This window comes from Pituophis catenifer, unplaced genomic scaffold (assembly GCF_029215685.1).
Source record: "Pituophis catenifer annectens isolate HBS135680 unplaced genomic scaffold, rPitCat1.0.hap2 SCAF_5, whole genome shotgun sequence".
NCBI classification, from domain to species: Eukaryota; Metazoa; Chordata; class Lepidosauria; order Squamata; family Colubridae; genus Pituophis; species Pituophis catenifer.
This window is the reverse complement of record NW_027256885.1, coordinates 88917970-88930425: the sequence shown is the minus strand read 5'-3', so window position 1 is coordinate 88930425 and position 12456 is coordinate 88917970.

The following is a 12456-nucleotide window of genomic DNA, read 5'->3' as shown; positions in this document are numbered from 1 at the left end:
GGGGGTTCACGTGGCGTTGGCCTTAAAGTAGACCCCACTACAGGTTTTAGAAGGCTACTGTGAAAAACGGGGTGAATTTTCCCCAAAAGCCGTGGCAACTGCAATTGCACTGTAACGGGGTTGATTATTTTTATTATAGGAAATGGTCCTATAAATTTTGGGCCCAATTTCCTGCTCGGGAGTCTAAGTCTCAAGTACTTGGTGGAGAGGTAAACTTTCTCTCCCAGCTGAAATGGTCTTTGGGGAGTTCGGTGCTTGTCTGCTTGGTCCTTATAAGATTGAGCCGCCTTTGCCAGCGCCCTCTTAACATTTTCCCAAGTTTGTCTCAACATTGCCATCCAGTCGGTCAAACTGACTGAGGAAGGGGGCTCCCTCGGGTATTCTGGCATGGGAACAAAATCCATGCCACTCACTATTTTGAACGGGGTTAGCCCCGTGCTGCTGTGGACAGCATTATTATATGCAACCTCCGCAAAAGATAGGAGGTCTGTCCAATTGGACTGCTGGTAGTCGACGTAGCATCTTAAATACTGTTCTATCATAGCGTTCAGTCTTTCTGCCCCCCCATTGGTGCTCGGGTGAAATGCTGAGCTGAGCCCTTGGGATGAACCTATGGATCGTAGAAACTCCCTCCAGAACTTTGCTGTGAACTGGACCCCTCTGTCGGAAATGATTCTCCTGGGGACTCCATGTAGGCGGTAAATGTGTTTCAGGAACAGTTTGGATAACTGACGGGCTGAAGGCAGTCCACTACAAGGAATGAAGTGTGCCTGTTTGGAGAATAAGTCTATTACAGTCCAGATCACTGTATTTCCACTGCTCCTCGGTAGGTCTACTATAAAGTCCATTGCAATCTCCTCCCATGGTCTTGTTGGCTCAGCTACTGGTTGCAACAATCCAGGCGGGCACCCTGGCCTTGTCTTCATCGTGGCACAAATGGTGCAGCTTTTTACATAACTGTCTACGTCCTTTCTCATATGTGGCCACCAGAACTGCCTTCGTACTAGGTGCAGAGTCTTTAGGAACCCGAAGTGTCCTGCTGGTTTAACATCGTGGCTCCTCTTGAGAATCAGGATGCATAAACTCTGTGGGACATAGAGCTTTGTCCCCCTCCATGCTAGTTCATCTCTTTTTGTCAAGAGATGTTGATTGTCCCGATACCAGGGGTCTGTCAGCGTTTCATTTTTTAATTTCGCCGTTAAGTCACTTGCAAGTTGGCCTTGCTGGTCACGTCGTTGCCGTCTGGTGACCACTTGGGCCGCAACTTGGGTGGAGGGGATGATGGCATTCACTACCTGCTCCCGCTCACTGTTGTATTAGGGCATCCGGGAGAGGGCATCAGCCAGGAAATTTCTCCCACCTGGGATGTGCTTAAGCTCGAAATTGAAACGATTGAAGTATTGTGCCCACCGCATTTGCCTGGGCAACAGTTTTCGTGGGGTTTTTAGAGCCTCTAGGTTTTTATGATCAGTCCAGACTTCAAATGGTTTCTGGCCTCCCTCTAGAAGGTGCCGCCAGGTCAACAAGGCCCACCTTACTGCAAACGCTTCCTTCTCCCACGCCGCCCATCGCCTCTCCGTATCGGTGAGTTTGCGGGAGGTGTAGGCGCAGGGTTGTAGATCACCTTGGTTGTTCTTTTGGAGTAACACGGCTCCTACTGCCACATCACTTGTGTCTGCTTGGATGACAAAAGGCTGTTCTGGATCCGGGTGTTTTAAGACAGGTTCTTTCGCGAACAGTCCTTTTAGCGTCTCAAATGCCTGTTGGCAGGTCAGGTCCCACTGTAGGGGTTGTCCCGGGCGAGGTTTCATCACTGGGATCCTGTCTTTAGGAGGTCTGTCAAAGGTTTGGCAATCTTCGCGAACGAGGGGATGAATTGTCTGTAGAAATTCGCAAAGCCTAGAAAACTTTGCAGTTGTCTGCGGGTGCGAGGGGGCTGCCATTGTAGAACTGATTGGACCTTGGCTGGGTCCAATCAGCTATCCCCTCATTTGATACTCGGTAGCCCAGGTAGTCTAGCCGTGATTGGTGGAAATCGCATTTTGGCAGTTTGACATATAGGTTTGCCCGTAGCAGTTTTTTCAGTACTTGGCGGACGAGGGGTATATGTTCGTCTATGGTCTCCGTGTAGATAAGAATATCGTCCAGGTAGACGAGGATCCCTTTGTAAAGGTGTTCATGTAAGACTTCGTTTATTAACTGCATGAACACTGCCGGGGCTCCTTGCAATCCAAAAGGCATTACTTTAAACTGGAAACTACCCAGGGGGCAGTTGAATGCTGTTTTCCATTCATCTCCTGCCCTTATGCGTACTCGGTAATAAGCTTCTCGAAGGTCTAGTTTGGTGAAAACCTTCCCTTTAGCTAGGTGGGCTAACATGTCTTTCATGAGGGGGAGGGGGTACAAGTTTTGTACGCGTACAGCGTTGAGACTTCGAAAGTCGACCACCAGTCTCATGGAGCCGTCCTTTTTCTCTTTAAACATGACCGGCGCCGCTACCCTTGGTTTCACTGGCTCAATAAATCCCCTTTGTAAGTTTTTGTCTATGTAGTCCCGCATTTCCTGCATTTCTCGGGGCGTCATGGCATACATTTTAGGTTTGGGTAGTTTCGCTCCTGGGATAATCTCGATGGCACAATCGGTCTCGCGGTGGGGGGGCAGAATGTCACACTCGGCCTCGCTGAATACCCCTGCAAGGTCTTGGTACTCCCTTGGGATCTGGTTTGCGTTACAAGCGGTGGTGGGTGCGGCTGCCAATTGCTTTGCTGCACCTTCTGGGAGGGACCCTTGTGTGGGTGGTGTTTTCTTCTGTAGTGGAGGGCTGCTTTGGGGTTTCAGCGTGGGAGGGAATTCTTCTGGTCGGGGCGGCAGGGGTTGGGGCCCCTTTGCTATTCTCAGCCTGCGGGTTCCCTCTTGCCACCAAATGATTGGGCCCCATTTGTCGAGCCATGAGAGTCCCAATATGACTGGTTCTGTCATCTTGGGGGCTATTATGAAGCGGATTGTCTCCCAGTGATCTGCGAGTTCTAGTCTCACGGGTTCAGTCAAGTGTGTGGCATACGTTCCTCCCACTAGGGACCCATCAACTTGCTCGAAGCGAATTGGTTGTTTGAGCTTTTTAGCTCGGATTCCCAATTTTAGAACTGTGGGTAGGTTGATTAGGCACCGTGTGCTACCCGAGTCTATTAGGGCTTGGAAAGTCTCTTGGGCCCCTGTTTTGGGGGCTGTTAGGTGTATGGGGAAAAGGAAAGGATGGACGGGTCCACTCACCATCGGGTCATCCTCGCCTTCGTCTTCCGTGTCATAGGGTTCGGGGAACTGATCTCCCTCATCTGGGATTCCTCTGGTTTCGGTCAGATGAGCGAAAAACTCAGGGATTTGGGGAGCTTCCTGCAGTACGTGGGTGACGCGCTTGGGCCCTCGTTCCAGTCGTGCTTTGGGCAGTGGAGCTGGTCCCGGTCTAGGCGTTCCACATCTTGCTGCTATGTGGCCGCTTCCCCCACATCTGTAGCATTTCAGTGGGCTCCGTGGGGCAGTTGGTCTGTAGGAGGGCTGTGATGTTGGGGTTTCTCATCTGTTGAGTGGCCCCTGGTCTGGTCGGCCTCTCTCCTTTCCCTCGGGTGGTTTTGACGTGTCACTCGCCCGCAGCCCTCTGTCGACTTTTATCGCTACCCGGAACCATTCAGCGAGTCGGTTTGGGATGTCACGATAGGCAGTCACTTGGGAAATTCTTTTATCTAGGCTTGTTCTAAAAAAATACACCAGCAATCGCTCTGGTAGGGGAGGCAGTGTCCCAATGACTCTCCTGAATTCACGGATATGCTCTCTGATAGGCTTCCCGCTCTGCATTAGGTTTCTGAGCTCGTCTTCCACATAGGGGTCCTCCTCCTCCTCCTCATAACGGGCTCTCAATAGTTGCAAGAACCCATCCGCATTTTGTAGCTGGGGGGCCCTGTATTTGTAGAGTGATGCTGACCACCTCTTTGCTTCTCCCTCCAGCCCTTCCAAGATAGCATTCACTAGGGCTCTGGGGAAAGGGTAGAGGTGTCCGAACCGCTCTATGTATATCTCAGCTGAATCGAGGAATTGGACGAGGTTGTCTGGGTCACCATCGAACTTCCCTCTGAACTGGGGTGGCTCCTCCCTCTCTGCCCTCTCCTCTCTGTGCTGAGCTCTGGAGGGCCAGCCCTGGTGTTGATAGTCCTCTGCCTCGTCTCTCATCCTGGGGTGGGGAGGTGCTGCCTTGTCTGAGCTTCGCTGCCATTCCCATCCCCAGCTCGCCCTTCCCAATTCACTTAGGGGTTTTTCTTTATCTTTTACCTTTGCAAAAGGGGATTCCGCCTCTAAGGCTTTTGGCACAGTCCCCGGGTACTTATCTGCTTCACGTTTCTTTGCTTGAAGTTCTGCGGGGAGGGAAGGTGGAGAAAGTTGAACCTTTGTATTTTCCAAGTTGGCTGGAATCACGACCGCTTCTGCTCCTCCCGTTTCTTGAAGCAGGCTTTCCTCCGATAGCTTGGCTTCAGCCATAGTCCGTCCGACCAGATGTCTGGGAGGGAACGGGATGATTTAAACTCAGCCAGCCTGGATTTGGAGGAGAGTTTGGCTGTCTGTCAGGTTTCGGTGCTATCTTGAATAAACTTCATTCTCAAACGCAAACTCTAATGAATCACTTTTATTTTAAGAATAGCCGAGTCCGACATTCCTGATTTCATTTTGCAGCCAAACTGGCCCCTCCTTCCAACCCCCTCCTCTTCCGCTCTCCAACCCCAATGTCCCATTGGCCATCATGCAGATCCATCTCTACCTCCCGGCACGTTCTTTTCACAGGAATGTAGCCCCCATCCTCGTCTCCCAGGAAACACTATCTGTACATACAAAACTAGGTAAAAGTTCATCTTGTTATGTCAGCGCTGGAAGAGAGCCTAATTTGGAACGCTGACACTTATGGTAATTAACCTATTTGTTTTCTTTTAACACTGATCAGCTGTAGGGCGGCCCTTTGAAGCCTCCCGGCAAGAGTTTAAACAGTTTTTTTTCCCTCTAGCCATCAGCTGGGACTCAGGAGGCAGCAATAGATTGGAAGTGGGCAGGGTAAGCGACCGGCGACCGGGCCAGGAACCGGTTCGTGGGCGTGGCCAGCCAATCTTATTACTGGTTCTCCGAACTATTAAATGTTTTTACTACCGGAACTGGTGCGAACCAGGAGCAACCCACCACTGAGGCATAGGTGGTGCGGTGGCCACAGGGAATCCCTGAACTTACTCACCCAAACTTTTTCTGTTGGGCTCTTGCAGCTGCAGGTATTGGTGGCGGTGGCTGTAGCAGCAGGGAGTCCCTGAACTCCCCAGGACTTTTCCTGCACTAGAATATTTTCTAGTCACGTGCGCGCACACCCACACGCACGCACCCATGCAACTTCTCTCCGCTCTCTTTGCTAAAGCGTTGGGCACCGCATTGCATGCTGGGATACGCAGCCCTCCAACAGAGGCAGAGGGTGAGGGTGAGTGAAGGCGTGGGGGGTGCGAGAGAGGGCTTTGGCGACCCCTGTGAAATGGCCGTTCGAGCCCCAAAGGGGTCGCGACCCCCAGGTTGAGAACCGCCGTCCTATAGTATTCAACTGGTAAACCGTCTGGCCCTGGCGCCTTCCCGTTCTTTTGCTTCTTGATTGCTTCTGTTAACTCCATCATCGTTATGTTTCCTTCCAGCATCTCCTCCATATCTTTAGAAATCCGAGGTAATTTTGCTTCTTGTAGGTACTTTAACACTTTCTCCTCCTCTATTATCTCTCTTTTGTAAAGTTGTCTATAATACTTTTGTATTATCTTCCCCATCTCTTTATTTCCAAATTTACTTTGCCCTTGTTCGTTGACTAGATATGTTATTTTCCTTGATTCTCTTTCCTTTTTCAATTTATATGCTAACCATCTTCCTGGTTTATTTGCATTTTCAAAGTAATTTTGTTTGGCACTTCTTATTTTTTGGGCTAATTCTTCTTTCTCCAGTAAGTCCATTTTATGCTTTATTATATCCATTTTAATTTTAACGTCCTTCTTATATGGATCTTTCTGGAGTTCCTTTTCGAGACTTTTATAATCATCAGTCAATATTTTTGAGGTTTGTCCTTTTTATACATTCCTTTTCCTTGTATAATCTATAATTAGTCCTCTGGCATAAGCCTTCATTGTATCCCAATGGTTTTGTATCAATGTCTCTTCTTTCTTATTTTCTTTGAAGAAAAAAGCCAGGTCTCTTTTCATTTTCTGCACAAAGTCTTTCTCTTTTAATATTGTATTATTTAAGGTCCATCTGGATCTTCTTTTTCGCCCTTTCCAGGTTATTGTCACAGGATTATGATCCGCCCATAGATTGGTTTCTATTTCCACATATTCTATGTTCAACAGCAAATCCATTGTTGCCCATATCATATCTAGTCTAGACCAAGATGAATGTCTATCAGAATAAAAAGTATATTGTTTATTGTCTCTGTTTCTCTCTCTCCATGTATCTTTCATATTTATTTCCTCCATCATCTTAAAGAGAGATCTTGGCAATATCTTTCTACTATGTTTTATTGCTTTATTCATTTTGTAGTCCAAATTTCCATCCACAATTCCATTAAAGTCCCCCATCATACATATATTATCATATTCCATTTCAATTATTTTGTTATGTAGTCTTCTGTAGAAGTCACTTTGATTTTCATTTGGAGCATATATTACTATTAGAAGAGTTTTCATCTTATTATCAATTATTTCCACCATCAAAATTCTACCTTCTAAATCTGAATATTTTTGTTCCGCCAATATTGCATTTTTAATATATAATACAACTCCTTTTTTTACTTTGCGATAGGGATAGAAAGGTTTTTCCAAGTTTTGGTTGTGTCAATAAATGCTCATGTTGTTTTTTAATATGTACTTCTTGTAAACAAATTATATCAGCTTTTAGTTTCTCTAATTTGTGAAATACTTTCTTTCTTTTAATAGCCGAATTAAATCCATTTATATTTATTGAAATTAATTTCCTTTCTTCCATATTCATACTTTATATGTAGGTTTTGTTGCTCTAGTTGATCTTACTTCACGTTGTTCCTTTTGTTGGGCAACTCCTCCAACTGCTCCCTCGGTCGACTCAAGCATTGCCAATTCTTCCTCTGTAAATTTTATTGGAACTACAGGTTGAGTTTCAAATTCCATTTCCATTTCTTTTTCTCTGAGAAATTGATCATAGAAAGCTCTTGCTTTATCAATCGTATTCAGTCTGTATCTTTGAAGCTGCCATGTAAAAGTTAGTCCTTCTGGGGTCAACCATCTATAGTTAATTCCTTTTTGGATCAAAATTTTCGTCAAAAAGTGATATTCTCTTCTCAACTCTCTAACTTTCCTTGGTATTTGTCTCCAAACCACCACTTCTTTTTCCTTGTATTTCAAAGTTTTTTCTCTTGCTACCTGGAGAATTTGTGCTTTAATCGATTTCTTAGTAAATCTTATATGTACCTCTCTTGGCAATTTATTACGTATTGCATATCTAGTGTAGACTCGATAAATCTCATCGACCCCTTCCATCATCTTCTCTTTAGTAACTTCTAAGGCCTCGGCCAGCAACCCAATCATAACATCTGCCAAATTTTCTCCTTTTTCTTCTTCCAAATGTTGAAATCTTAAGTAGAATTCTGCTTTGTCTATTTCCCATCCAATTAGCCCACTTGCTTCTAGTTCAACATCTCCCAGTCTATTCTCAATTTCTTTCATTTTCTCCTCTTTTTGGTCTTCCTTTTTCTCTAGTTTTGACAATCTCTCTTCATATTTCAACATTGTTTGCTGGATGTTGCCCACTTTTTCATCTGTCTTAAGTAGCTGCTGTTCCATCCTTTGGACTTTTCCATCTGTCTTAGATAGTTGTTGTTCCATCTTAAGCAGTTGTTGTTCCATTCTTAGTACTGTTTGTAGAATTGTTTGTATTGGCGGTTCTTTATCTTTATCTTTTTCTTGTTGCAACATTGTCTGGATAGATCTTTGCCCACCAGATGGTGATGATGAGGGCATAGTTGCAGCAGATCCCACTGTTGCTACTTTTCTGCTCATTTTGTAATCCAATCAGGTAAAGGAACCAAAAAGAAAGAAAAATCCAAAAAAGGGGGAAAAAAGAAAAAAGAAAAATAATCAAATCAAGCTCTTCAGGTTCTTCCAAACCTTAATCCTTTAAGTGTAAAAAAGAAGAAAAAGAAGAATAAGAAAAAAAAGAGGATCCAAAAATAAGAAAGAAAATAAAAATAAAAAATACAAATACAAAATACAAAATGCGAAATAAAAAATACAGTATGTCCCGGCTGGGAAGAATTTTCTAGCAGATGCCCTGTCTCGCATGTCACAATATAACAGCAAATGAGAGGAGATCGTAGAAGCCCTTATAACCCCTAGACTGTGTTCCCAAAAAATGTTAGCGATTACTGGACCAGACAACCCCTTCTGTACTGAACTTAAAGCAGCTATACAGCATGATCAGTGGTTAACACAGAACCAGAATCTGATAACTTATAAGGATGGATTGGCCTGGAAAGGAGATAGAATGTACATCCCGGAATGCCTCCGGACTACCGTATTATGGAGGTGCCATGACGCCAAACCAGCGGGGCATTTTGGGTATCTGAAAACACTCCACCTCGTCAGAAGGCAGTTTTGGTGGCCACGGATGCGTGGAGACATCAAAAAGTATGTTAAAAGTTGTCCAACATGTGCGGCATCCAAACCCTGGTCCGGAAAACCCATAGGCTTATTACAGACGGTAGCCAATCCTAGTAAGCCGTGGGAGGAGATCGCTATGGATTTCATAGTCGATCTCCCCCCTAGTAATGGATACACTGTAATTTGGACAGTGGTAGATTTATTTTCAAAGCAAGCCCATTTTGTACCATGTAAAGGCATACCGTCTGCACGATGGCTGACCGATCTGTTTCTACAACATATCTACCACCTCCATGGGGTACCCAAAAGGATTATATCAGACCGTGGTGTTCAGTTCACCGCCAAGTTCTGGAGATGCTTTATACACCTGATAGGATTCACTCAAGGTTTGAGTTCTGCCTTTCATCCTAGTACCAATGGAGCAGCTGAACAAGCTAACACCATGGTGGAACGGTACCTACGGTGTTATGTATCCTATCAGCAATCAAATTGTTCAGGCCTCCTGCCATTCGCGGAGGTGGCCTACAATAATATAACACACTGCAGCACAGGTCTTTCTCCCTTTCAAGTAGTGTCTGGCAGAGAGTTTTCAGCTATTCCAGAATTGGATCCACTGTCGACAGACGTGGACACTCCAGCCGGGTGGGCAGAAAAAATCCGCCCCATATGGCCAAGTGTGAAGATAGCTTTGCAGAAAGATGCAGACAAATGCAAAGCATATGTAGACAAGAAAAGGACGGATCCAAAACCGTTCCGGGTGGGGGATCAAGTCTATCTTTCGGCTTCCGGTTTCCTTGTCTTCAGCGACGGCGGCGCTCTTTGAAGCTCCGCCAGCCCCGCCGCCCGTAGAGCCGCTTCGAGACGAAGAAGCGGCTCGAAAACTTCTAAATCCTAAAGGATTGAAGAAGAGAGATCGCAGGGCACAGGTTGAGCCCCTGTAACCCCCCAGGGAAGTTTCTGGGGAGAGAACAGGCGTGGCTCCCTTCCAGCCTGCTGAAACTCCGAGCGACGTGGGACGATTCTGCTTTTGCAGAACAAGCCGGCTGCAGGAAACTTAAAGTGAAAGAACCGGATTCAATAAACAGCGAAACTACCTGAATCCTGAAATTTGGAAACGCAAGTATCAGCACTTTATTGACTTTCAATTTGAGAAATGCGAGTGAGTGAAAGGGCTTTGAAAAAACATGGCGCCTAGCCTCAGAGTTAACGAGCCAGCGAATGTGGATTGGTGAAGTTATCTTGTTTTGTTACAAAGTTTCCAAGTTGCTACAAAGTTGCCTTGTTTGTTATAAGAGAAACAACAATTTCTCCCCTTTTAATACTGGACTTTGCTTTATTTTAACCCTTATTTGATTAAATCTGGGGGACTTTTTTAGAAGTCTTTGTGCAGGAGGGAAAGGAAAAGGAACTTCCCTCTTTAGAAAAACCAGATCACGAGCCAGGATGGCTTCAAAGAAGCAGGAAGGGAAGGTATCAGGGGGGGGATCCCCCACACACAAACATGAAACGCAACTTCCCCCTGCTCAACAGCTACAAACTCAGAAAAAAGAATTTGATGTGGGAGATTTAAAAGAATTTATTTCTAAAACTTTGGATGATAAATTTCAAAAATCTCAACAGGAGATAGATGATAAACTTCAAAAATCACATCAGGAATTTATGCAGGAAATTAATGAAGTTAAAGACATGGTGAATCAGAATCAAAAAAAGGTGACCAAAAAAATATCAGAAGTGGCGTCTGGCCTGGTAGGATTTATTGGGAAAGTTGATTTTAAAGTTGAAGAATTTAAATCAGAAGTTAATGTTAAGATGAAAGACAATGATTATAAAATTGATGAAGTTGACAATAAAATGCAGAGAATTGAAGATGAGATTGTTATGATACAATTCCGGGCGATGGAATTTGCCATACGGCTTCGGGGAATTCGAGAGGAGGAGAGACAGGATCTGAGACAAGTTTGCTCTGAAGCCTTGGCTAAGATTTTACAAGCTAATCCTGATTTGGTATTTCATAAAATAGATAAAATTTACAGAGTGAACTCTTGGGTGGCCAGACAAAGACAACTGCCCAGAGATGTGGTCATATATTTTACTGATAGAGAAATTAGAAATGATATCCTGCAAAAATCTTTTCATACTTCTGTACAAGTGGGGGGTTCACGACTTGAAATTTTTAAAGAATTACCTCCTAAAATGCTGAAAGCCAGAAAAGAATTTGGTTTTCTTGTTAAGGAATTGAAAAATTTACAGATACCCTTCCGGTGGGACGCACCAGCTGGGATAATTTTTAGATATAAGGGAGAAGGATATCGGCTGAATACCGTGGAGAAGGCACAACACTTTTATAGTACTATTCTTAAGGAAAGAACACCATCTCCACGTACATCTACGGTTTTGGAGATTAAGGAGAGTGAAGAGAGGCAACTGAAAGAACAGTCTAAGCAGGAATTAGAAACAGTGCAAGGTGCAGAAGGAGGTTTTCTGAGTGAGCCCTTGCTGGACTCTTCTCCAATTTTGGATTTGATTCAGTTGGCTGAAGTTAAAGATCAACGTATAACTAGAGCTCAATCCAAGCTACTTAAACAAAAGCAACAACAACAACAGGAAAGACAAGACAAGAAGGCAGTTAAGACTACCATACAAGAGAGTGGCGCTATGGGAGGAGCGAGATCGAAGCTCTCAGATGAACTTCAAATATTTTGCTCTGCGCTCCAGAAAGAGGCTGATGACCTTTAAGTGTTTATCTTGGAATGTCAATGGGTTGAATTCAGCACAGAAAAGGAAGAAATTATTTACATATTTGAAACAATTTCATAATGATATAATATGTTTACAAGAAACGCATATCACAACTCAAGATCAAAAATATTTGATAAATTCAAAACTAGGAGCACATTTTATATCTTCAACTTCGCAGAAAAAGAATGGTGTGGTTATTTATGTAAATAAAAAATTAACAGCGAAAGTTATAGAAGTAGATCAAGATGGTAGGTTTGTAGCAATTGAATTGCTTACAGCAAATGGCCAAATTCTTCTGATTGGAATTTATGCTCCCAACCAACAACAGGACTATTTTTATAAGATGTTACATACTAAAATATTGCAATGGGACTATAGATCTATTTTAATTATGGGAGATTGGAATGGAGTAATTGATTCTAAACTAGACAAAAAGAGCTTGGCAAAGTCTAGAATTAGACTACCACAGACTTTTTTTGATATGAAAGAAGATATGGAACTAAAAGATGTTTGGAGAATACATAATTTAAATGAATTGGATTACACTTTTTTCTCTGATAGACATAGATCCTTTTCTAGGATTGATTTTATCCTGTTGTCAAATGATCTACTTGTCAAGACAAAAAGAACAAAGATTTTTCCAAGAACTTTGACTGACCATAGCCCTGTATGGATAGAAATTGAGATGGACAAGGTTGAGAGACGCTCTTGGAGATTAAATGAGAACTTGTTTAGATATGAAAAAAATATAATAGAACTTAAAAAGCATTTGAAAGAATTTTTTGAAATAAATTTGAATAAAGGTACTCCAATTGAAATTGTTTGGGACGCAAGTAAAGCTTATATGAGAGGGGTACTTATCTATATGAATTCTAAACATAGACTGTTCCAACAAAAGAAAAGACTTGAGTTGGAAATGGAGATAAAGAATAAAGAACAGTTACTTATTAAAAACCCAACAGATGAAAGAATTCGAAGTGCTATAAAACTTTTGAAAGACCAATTTCAAATGCTTATGGCGGAACAAGTTGCA